The sequence below is a fragment of the Vipera ursinii genome, assembly GCF_947247035.1.
Source record: "Vipera ursinii genome assembly, chromosome: 3".
Taxonomy (NCBI): domain Eukaryota; kingdom Metazoa; phylum Chordata; class Lepidosauria; order Squamata; family Viperidae; genus Vipera; species Vipera ursinii.
In genome coordinates, this window is record NC_139516.1 from 91,878,746 (window position 1) to 91,889,698 (window position 10,953).

Genomic DNA, 10,953 nt, shown 5'->3' on the forward strand with positions numbered 1-10,953 from the left:
CTTAAAGACAAGACAGATGCCATATATTCCATAGCTGGGGTGTCAGAAAAAGCAGATTTAGAAAATGATGTTAGACATATCCATGTTAGGATCTGTAAAGTCATTGGAGACCTAGGGGTGTGCAGTGGAAGGGAGAGATATAGATGTTACCTCAAAATGACAGAGAGAAAAAATAGCCTCCTGCACAAACCCCAGGACTATTATAAGACAGGGTAACATAGAATAAGAATAGAAAAAAAAAACAGAGTTGGAAGGGATCTTGGAGGTCTTCTTAGTCCAACCTCTCACTCATGCAGGCGACCCTGTACCATTTCAGACAAATGACTGTCCAATCTCTTCTTAAAAACCTCCAGTGATGGAGCACCCACAACTTCTGAAGGCCAGCCGTTCCACTAGTTGATTTTTCTCACTGTCAGGAAATTTCTCCTAGGAAAAAATTGTCTATGAAAAAGAACCAGATGTTCACATTTTAGAAGTCATGTCTACATATCAACCAGCTCTTCACACTGCTCCATCAATATAGACCTATAATCTTAGTGTGCTTTGCACTCAATCGTAATTAAGCATTTATTTCTGATTGTTATACAATTCTTTGTCACATCACATTTAGAAGCCTTGGTGGCGCAGTGGGCTGATGCCTCCTTAAGTAACACCAGCTGCCTGCAATTAGTGCAGGTTCGCATCCCACCAGGCTCAACGTTGACTCAGCCTTCCATCCTTCCGAGGTAGGTAAAATGAGGACCCAGATTGTTGGGGGCAATAAGCTGACTTTATAATAATGCCGCTGGGCCCCCCCCCAAAAGCCCTAATAAGCAGGCATATACATAGAATGAAGGCTATTGCTAAGCACATTGGTTTGTGCTTAAATTGTAAGCCGCCCTGAGTCTTCGGAGAAGGGCGGGATATAAATGGGATAAAAAAAAAATCTCTCCATCTCTTTTCAGAAACATAAACTGTATTCCTTTACAAGGTTGCTTTCATTTAGTCTGCTCCCACCCAATAATTAAAGTGATGGTCTCTCTTATTAATATGAGAACGATATGTTTCATTCTATTCACATACAGCCACATCTCCTCAGCATTACACTCAGCTATTTCCAGCACATTCACACTTACAATAATAAATTCTTCCCATATTCATACATTCATCAAGGTATTCTATTATTTCAGAAGCAGGTACCTAAATATAGACGTCCCGGAATATCAAAATATGAATGTCCATTCTTCTCACTGAAGCATCCCTCAGTTATACCCTATTATTCACACATATTGCAACAGATCATTGGGGCACCTTTTTCAAATGAGCAAGACCCTGATGATTCATTTTACAAAATTTTGGAGGGATATCTAAAAGTTGGAAGTACAGAATGCAAAACAGAGCTCTCTGTCCTTGTGTGTGGACGTGTGTTTCTGTCTGCAAAGTCCCCTAGATGTGAAATTGTTTTAAAGTTCCAAATAAATTACCTTAATTCAAAGGAAGCATGTTATCTGCTCATCTTCATATTTATGAACAGTGTGAAGTCAATACATAGATAGTGCCTAATAATAGGGGGTAAGAATACAGTGGCACTGGCAGGCAACTTGCCATGGCATACTGGCTGTAAGAACTAAGAATACTAAATATGTGGTTCTTCTATGCTATGCGTTTGTTTGTTTTTTCAATAGGAACTGTGCTACAGTTATTTATTTATAGCTACATTTATCCCATCTTTATTATTTTTATAAATAATTCAAGGCAGTGAACATACCTGATATTCATTTCTCATCCTATGTATAGTAACATTTGAAGTGTAAGAATTCAGTATATATCTGTCTGCATCTATACATGAATCAAAAAATAGCAACTTAAGACCGTCATGATTTCAGACTTTTGATATTAACAGTATTCATTTTTGACAGCATATATTCAACTTGTAGAACACACTAATGATTGAACATGTTTTCCAGACAGATGTCATATGTTTTACCCTTAGCCTATAGACCTTTAGTTTTAACAAGAAATGCCTTTAACTGCACAAGAAAATTGCTAACTCAAAACAAGGATTCCTTTCAAACAAGAAATATTTATTTGTCCTTTTATTTAGGATTTTATTTATATTTTGCATTCAAAGAACTCCTGAAGCATGACGCAGTCAAACAAATGAATAAAGCCATGAAAAATCACAAAGTTAAAACTATAAAATGGCACCGCTACCATTCACTTGGCATAGAAAGAAGTATTTGCCAAGAGAAATCTCATTTTGTAGATACTATTAGAAAGATGTGATAGCTGTTTTACTGGAAAGGTAAGGATAAATTACACAAGGGATTTAAAAACATGACAGAAATAGACCAGGTTTATTGTTAGGATAGGTGCCCTTGGCTACTGCTGTCTGTTCAATGCCACTATGAAAGGATTTTGCGAAAAGTAAGTACAAGGAAGAATCCATATTGCTATTAAAGGTTCCCCAGAGATCCACTTAAAGATGCTTTACATATGAAAGACAGCTAAACTGCTGAGCAAAGCAAATTAACATTGGAAAGTCAATGAGGACTGAATGTAGCACAGAGCATGCTTTACAGTTAGGATCTTTTCGAAGGAAGGCAAATAATTGACCCATAGATACAGGCTGAGTCTGATATTTCATTCTCAAAATTAACAACCTGTTGCAAATTAAAATTTGGCAGCCTAATGTTTACTCTTGGAGACTAATCTTTCTACCCTGAGACCATTTTGGGAGGAGATCCAGCCATATAAATGTCAACAATCCATTCCGTTGTCTACACTGGACTGATTTTCAAGACAGAGATAATTGCAGATAAAACCCAGCCATTGAAACAAATGAGAATACCCTATGCACTTCACTTCATAAAACAATAATATTAGCAATTTGCAGAAGTGATTAAAAAAAAGCTTGGTTAACGAGAGACTCCTGTATTAGGAGGAAGTCAAACTTAAATGGTGAAGTGCATAGGCATTACTATTGCAGGAACAATCCAGAGAAAAGAAATATTTGGGGGAATATTAAAAAGGCAGAATATATTTCCCCAAAAGAATAATGGAGAAGATCTTTAAATAGGCACAAAGACACACACACACACACACATACACACACACAGAGAGAGAGAGAGAGAGAGAGAGAGAGAGAGAGACAGAGAGACAGAGACAGAGAGACAGAGAGAGAGAGAGAGAGAGACCAGCCAGACAACTCAGCAGAAACCAGCTTTTAGAAATGCAGATGTAATAATCCATTCAGGAAGGTTGGAGCCCTCCAGCTAGAAGCTGAAGAGATCAGAGGTCCTTAAAATCTACATACCGCACCCAAACTCTAAAACAGGACATAATAGGATTAATCCACCACCATCAGAATACCAGAAAGACACACTCAGACTCAGGTCAAAGTTCATGACACAGGAACAACTCCAAACAAAAGCCCAAGAAGATATAAAAACCCACTCCCTAATACAGACATGTCAAACACAAGGCCCGGGGGCCGGATCCGGCCCACGAAGTGGTTTCATGAGGCCCGCAAAGCTATCCTGGAAACAGTGAGGGAACGGCCCCCACTGCCTTGGCCCTGGCCCAGAGACCCTCCTCCTGCCAGAGACCCTCAGATCTGTCCCACTCCTGCCCAGGCCCCCATAGGCACCCTTGATGCGAACAATGTAGGCCATATGCATTCTAGCCATGCCCACCCAATAGGCCACGCCCACCCTGGCCACACCCACCCGGCTCCCCGAGGGCAACCGCAATGCTGATGCGGCCCTCAATAAAATTGAGTTTGATACCCCTGCCCTAATACATGTGCTCTCTCTTTTCTTCCAGAGCCATCTTTCTGTCTGGCTCTCCTCTTCAATAAACTACAACCTTCTTTCTAAAGCAGTCACCATGTTGTTTATTCCTGGCTTGGACTGGACCCTAATGAAGACTTTTCCTTCAACATTATGTATCCTATATGAACGATGAATTAAAATGGCCAGTTTCCTGGCACCAGAAATGTCATTGACTTTCCTGCTTGCCCCTTAGATAAAGACCAGCTTTTAAACCCATGTAGCTGCCATAGCCTAGCAGTGAGTGATTCCTTCCCCTTTGTTTGTGCCCTGGGCTCAACAACCACATCTTTCAGCCTTGCACTTCATCTGATCCTATGCTCTGCTTTATCCTGACTTTGCTGGCCATTTGGCAAGTGATCTGACAATCCCAAGGCAATGTTTTTTTTTCCTTACACTCCTTCAATTGAAAATGAGAGAAGAAGAGTGAAAATAAAGAAAGGAGAAATGGGAGCCGAAGAGAAGATAAAAAAAAGAGAGAGTAGGGCAAGAAAGGAGAAGAGGAAGAATATTCTTCACCTATTTTTGACATTGGCTGCACAAAGCAAATTAAATAATACCTTTTCCTGGCAGCACCACTGTAATAACTTTTTTATATAAGAAAGGAGATATATTGTTTTAACCAGATTCATGCTCATTTCCTAGAGAAAGGTGTCAAAGGGGAAATCAGCTTAGTACATACTGATACCTCACCCAATATTTCAAAAACCTAAAGGAAGATGGTTTTCTTTTCTGCAGTAATTGTGATGATGAAGTGCTTTCCTTATTTAAGGGCAGCTCTAAAGTTGTGTGGAAGTGATCCACAACCATGTTGAAATATGCTACACTGCTGTTCCTCTTTTTCCTTTGCAAAAGAGAAGTATCCAGAAAAAGCTCACCATGCTGTCACTGTGATCTGTCCAATGGGGGGGTGGGGGCGTGGGGGGAGGGTCGGGGTGATGCTTATTATTGTGTAGTGGGTCCGACGCAAGGAAGAGACACCAGCCGGAGTATGTGTTCAGCTCTTTATTGGAAGGGGGGTAGCGTACTGAGGGATGAGGGTTACCTGGCCTCCTTAAATACCTGGCCAGGTAAGCGGGCAGCCAATGGGGTTGGCCCTAGGTTTCCCGCCGAAACTGGGTTTCCCGCCAAAACCGTTCAGGCCAACGCCCCCTGGTGGCTGTTGCTATGCAGGTGCCTGCATACATAACACCTATGAAGGACAAATGTGTCCTCTCTCCATTCAGTGGCATTAACTCCGCCTGCTGTATGGGGACCTACGGCTTGCTGCTATTGCAAAGTTGAATGAATGCTCTTCCGTACATAGAAAGCTGTGAAGAGGAAGTCCTTGTCTAATGTTCTGCTTGAGATATCAGTGCTCTTTATTTCTGTAGGGCAGAGCAGTTCATCAGGTAAACCTCAAAACGTGGTTCAGGCTAGTCACATCTGCTGTCACCTCATTGTGAGCTAGCTCTTAGATATGGATTGAATTCAAGGATTAGCACTGAATAACAAAACAGCCACCAGAAGAAGCACAAAATCATCTTTCATGACATATGACCATAACAGGCAGGCTCCCTTGCAGCCATATGTTGAGGAATACCTGTAGTAAATTAAAAGTCTATAAACAGTACCTTCCAGAAGTCACGATTTGTACAATGTAGCATGTCAAAAATTTGCTTTGATTACAATTGATTTGGCCTCTTGACCCTCCCACAAAATAAGTAACTGGCACTACCTAATCCTGAACCAAGATATATATGTAAATACTTACTTATAGCTAGCAAGGGCTGAAGCAGAAGTGATCCAATTGATCCAAACTTCTAAGAAGCTTCTTTCCTTGTCTGCAAGATACTCTACTCAACTTTGGTTTGTGGATTAAGTACATTTCTAAGGACCATTCGGTACCTCTGTGCTTCTTGGATGCCATCATCATATTGAGATGATTTCTAATATATATTAATTCTTTTTACTCCCTGATTGCAATGCATCCTTCTATAAGTTTTCTAATGAGGTTCTAACTTTGATTATAGTATTTGTATCAGAGCTGAACATATCTTTATAAAAGTATTAACAATGTGTAGTCCTTAATGAAACTACATCTACAAGGAGGGAAGTAAACAGTGGGTTACCCCAATGTTCTGTCTTAGGCTTAGTACTCTTCAATATCTTCTTAAATGATTTAGATCAGGGAATAGAAGGGGAACTCATCAGATATGCAGATAACACCAAGCTGGAAGGAATAGCCAGCCCCCAGAAAATAGGTTCAATATCCAGAAGGATCTCAACAGACTTGAATACTAGACCCTAACAAAATGAAGTTCAACAGTGAGAAAAATAAGGTATTACACATAGGTGACAAAAACCAAATGTACAGGTGTAAAATTGGTGGAACCTGGTCAATAGCAGCAACTGTGAGAGAGATCCAGTTTTGGTTGCCACAATATAAAAAAATATGTTGAAGCTCTGGAAAGCGTGCAGAAAAGAGCAATAATCATGATTAGGGTGCTGGAGGATAAAACATATGAAGAATGTTTGTAGGAATTGGGTATGTCTAGACTAGTGAAAAGAAGGACAAGGGGCAACATGCAGAAAAGTGTTCCAGTGTTTGAGGGGCTGCCACAGAGAAGAGGAGGTCATCCTATTTTCCAAAGCAGCAGAAGGCAGGACAAGAAGCAATGGATGGAAACTATACAAGGAGAAAACCAACCTAGAACTAAGGAGAAATTTCCTGACAGGGAGAACAATTAACCAGTGGAATGGCTTGCCTTCAGAAGTTATGGGTGTTTATCACTGGAAGTTTTTAAGAAGAGATTGGGCAGCCATTTGTCCAGAATGGTATAGGATCTCCTGGTTGTGCAGGAGGATGGACTAAAACAGGGGTCCCCAACCTGTGGGCCTTGGCTTTGTAGTGGGATGTGGCCTGCTGGATACCTGGCCACAGGACAGGCTGGCCAGTGAACACATGTGTGCATGCACACACCCCACACACTCTCTAGCATTGCAGCCACGGTGTGCGAAAACAGGACGATGCACCATGCAGTGCGAAAATGGGTCGCTGCTGCACGTCAGGGTGTGAAAACAGGATGCCACCATGCCACAGGGTGCGAAAATGGGCTGCCACCATGCCTTGGGGCATGAAAACGGGACACCGCTGCACCACAGAGCACAAAAATGGGTGCAGAAAAGGGGAGCTGTGCCTTGCAAGAATGGGACAATCGTGTGATTATCATTTTGTAATCTTCTCTGCTCTCTAGTCAGTGGGGAAGCAGGCAGGGAAGGTTACCTGTGACGTTGGAGTTGAGATCCATTCCCCCAATGTGCTAAGAGATTTCTCTCCCCCACCCACCACCCACCCCAATGCGGGGAGGGGAAATCCTCCTGTGCATTGGAAGAACAGACCTCAAATCTGACAAAACTCTGGTAAACACCAGTGCTCTGAGCTTTTCAGCATGCTGGCATTTGCTTGTGTTTTCCCTCCAAACACCAGCCTTCTCAAAGATTCAGACCTCAAAATCATGCATAACAGTTTCAATGGAATGATTCAACTTTAATCCTGTATTGCTGGATTTAAATTTTCTTATTATTGCAGTAACTGTTTTGATTCAGTTTTGTATTGATCTGGTGTGTTTCCAATTTGGGGGGAAAAACAAACCCTGGCACCTTTGTTTCCTGAAAACTGATGAACTTTGGGTTCCTTATGCTACTGTACCTCAGGCAAAGTTTGAAATCAGATTACATATGGCTCAAATTAAAACCTCAGGATTATATTTATTGCTCCAGAATGCTCCTCTTAATATGATTCACAGGATTTTATAAAAACCCAGTAATCTGGGACTGATTACAAAATGTTCGACATGAAGAACCCTCTCACGTTAAATACAAACAGATCCTTTGAAAGGCAGCATGTGTTCTTCCTTTTTCCTCCTCTTATTCTTGAATATAAGCCTCGCTATTATGCTAATTTATACAGGCATCTTAACAGATGTCACATCAGATTGTGCTTTTTTTTCCCCTCATGAGCAGATTCCTTAGGGAGATGGTGCCATCCATCTCCTTACATGCTGTTGATATAATCAAAATGAAGTCAGATCAGCCCTATTGTTAAGCCATATTGCTCTCTTTTTTTTGGATGCTGCATCTTTTACCAGCAGAGCTAATAATATTTTTTTTAAAGCATCAGCACCTTCCCATCTGTTATCTCTCCTTATGTGGGCAAATAAAGACCCTGGCTGTTTTAGAGAATGTTAAAAATATCTTAATCATTACAAGCAAACAATCAGTTTATTGTTGTGACTGCAAGTTATAACGTAACATAGAAATGCTACATGCAAAGATAAGCTGAACTAAAACCAATGCTACAATGTAATCATATAGGCATATTTCTGAATTTACAAGACACTCTGGCAAAAGTATCAAGTAGATTGCCCCAAAGGTGCTTTTTCAGGAAGCAATTGGACTTTCTTATTTTTCTTTGAAGATCTTTTGCTTCTCATCCAAGAAGCTTCTTCAGCTCTGACTGAATGGTGGGGAATGGAAGGATTTATATTCCCTGCAGACAGCTGATCATTTGCATTCTTTTAGAGAGTCTTTGAGGCCACTTGGAGGTTGACCTGTGTCCTCAGGGTCACCTGAGTAGTGCAAATATGCGTGGAGCCTTCTTGGCTGCAGGATTTTAGCTCGGCCTTGTATCCCTTCACTCTTGAAGACAGGTGCAGGCTGTTGGGGATGAGTCTGTGTTGTCTGCATCTCAAACTGAAGCACAAACGGTTCCAGTGGTCTGCAATGTTTTCTGGAAATCCATTCATACTCCCACTGTCTGCAAGGAATATAAATCTTTCCATTCCCCACCATCCAGTCAGAGCTGTAGAAGCTTCTTGGATGAGAAGTGAAACATCTTCAAAGAAAAACAAGAAAGTCCAGTTGCCTCCTGAAAAAGCACCTTTGGGACAACCATGACCTGGAGGACTGAGAATCTCCAGAGATACCAAGTAGATTGCTAACAAATTCTGTGGAATCACATCCTCAAGGAAGTAACCCAATCATTCTGCTCCTGGCCCCTTAAGTTTATCTGTATCAGTGTTTTTCCCCTGATTTCGTCATAATGAGGGCAACAGAGAAATAATGGATGACGTTGTCCATTACATTGGCCAGTGCCTCCAAATCATTCCAAATTTGCAATGGTAGTACTTTTTTTAAAAAAAAAAAGCATGAAGATGCTGAAGAAGCTGAAGAGTTCTGTACTTCTTCATTTTTAATTTTTTAAAAAAGTAATGTTGAAATCTCACTGCTTGGAAGTATCATGACAGCTGAGAAGCATGACGTCACTTTTTCCTCAGAATTAATGCAGAAAAGGAAGTAGCATGAGCAGAAGGCATCTTTAGCTGTCCAGTGTAAGGAAGACTTTGGGTTTGGCTGCTGAAGTTGGGGAGCTGTTGGGGGGGTATCTGTTCTTTTTTATAACTGTGTTCTTAATTTGTTTCAGAGTATGTATTTCATTGTTATCTAGTTGCAGACTAATGTGTGGGTATTAGCACAGTTATTCATTAGATTTCACATAAGTACGTACTTGCAGAGTGTATTAAAATGCATCTAGAAATATGTGTTTTGAGCTGAAATCATCCATTTAGAAATATACCTATTTAAAATAATGTTGAATGCTTATCATGGAATGCCCATGCTGATTTCTTAACATTGTTCTGAGAATATTCTCACATCTTTATGTTCTTATTATTGGTAGGTCATCTAAAGGACTTCATTACTTGGCAACATATCTGTAAGTGAGACTTAAATTTAAATATATTAAACACGTGGTTAATGTTCAAATGGAAATGTTTGTGATAATTTTTTTTAAAAGATGGTCGTATACACATGTCTTAAGAATAGATTATAACTTTTGTCTCTTTCTAGGTTGCTTTTGCCCCCCCCCCCTTCTCTAATCAAGCAGGATAGTGTCTCATATCATTTTCTTTCCTTCTAAATCAGACCTCTGCATCTGACTGACTCTCAGTTCCATTGCAACTTTCATAATCCACATGGAGGAAAAGACTGGGGGAAATGTAAGAAAGGAAGCCAACAAAACAGCAGTTACCAAATCCAATGGAATGTAGTATTTGGTTCCATCTGTATCCTGGTAGCTATAGTTGGGTAATAACTGGAGAGCCATGTGACTTCACCCCCTCACGTCCATGAAAGGCACTTTGATCTCTCTCTGCCTGTTCCAAAAATATTAACTCCAGTGAGTAGAACTTGTTCTTAACCATGCTTTATGTATGTTCAGCCATTTCTCATCCACAAAATGGAAGGGCTGTGAGCTGCCCAGAGATAGTCTGTAGCTGGGTGGCAGGTGGCACCTAAATGGGATGAATAAATAAATGATTGGAAATGATTGATTCTTGGTTTTGAATTGTTTTACCCTCATCACAAACATTTCCCTTTCTCTTCCCTCCCTTCCATAGACTGTATGAACTATCTTCATCCCTTTATAAATAATGGAACATACTGTATATTTGAGATTGGCCTGCTTAAGATTGGCATATTTAGAACTGGCATGACTAATACTTAAGTCTTTATAAATATGGCAAATTTTCCTGGAAATGATTGATACAAGATTGCTAAAGTTGATACAACATTGTCAGAATCCATGTTGACAAAGAGACAATTTTGCCCAGTGTTGTTTGAACAAAGGGAACTTGGAGGTACCCTGGAATATCAAATTATCCTCTTTTATTAGGCTTTGTGAATCATGCACAAACACACAGACAAGGGATTGACATTAATGGTAGAGTGTAATGCATTATAGTTAGTCACAGAGTACCTATATTCTGGAAGTATTCTCCTTTCTGTTTTCATTCAAAGAGAGTTGTAGCAGATGGCAAAAAATTCAGTCTGAAGCAGGCTGTAGAACTTCAGACTAATGATTAATTAATTATTCCCTTTCCAGCTGCAAAGGCTGCAACAACAAAATTTATTCTAATTATATATGCATTTTGAATAATTCCAGACTCCGGCTTAAAAAAATCATCTAGTCTTATTAGTTCTATAAGCAATAAGAGCCTTGCTCAGGAACAGGCTTCATGATCTACACCAGGGGTCTTCAAACTAGGCCCTTTTATGACTTGAGGACTTCAACTCCCAGAATTCCTCAGCCAAGCACGCTGGCTGA

General features: G+C 40.3%; 2 long non-coding RNA genes across 2 annotated transcripts; one reads left to right on the plus strand and one right to left on the minus strand.

Moving 5' to 3' along the window:
* Positions 1-379: 379 nt before the first annotated feature.
* Positions 380-10,146, minus strand: LOC310639198. Its single transcript, XR_014492260.1, has 3 exons — positions 9,880-10,146; positions 1,748-1,818; positions 380-441 (listed from the first exon to the last, which is right to left on the minus strand). It is a non-coding gene; the product is annotated as an uncharacterized lncRNA (long non-coding RNA).
* Positions 9,166-9,996, plus strand: LOC310639199. Its single transcript, XR_014492261.1, has 3 exons — positions 9,166-9,181; positions 9,529-9,564; positions 9,774-9,996. It is a non-coding gene; the product is annotated as an uncharacterized lncRNA (long non-coding RNA).
* Positions 10,147-10,953: the final 807 nt, after the last annotated feature.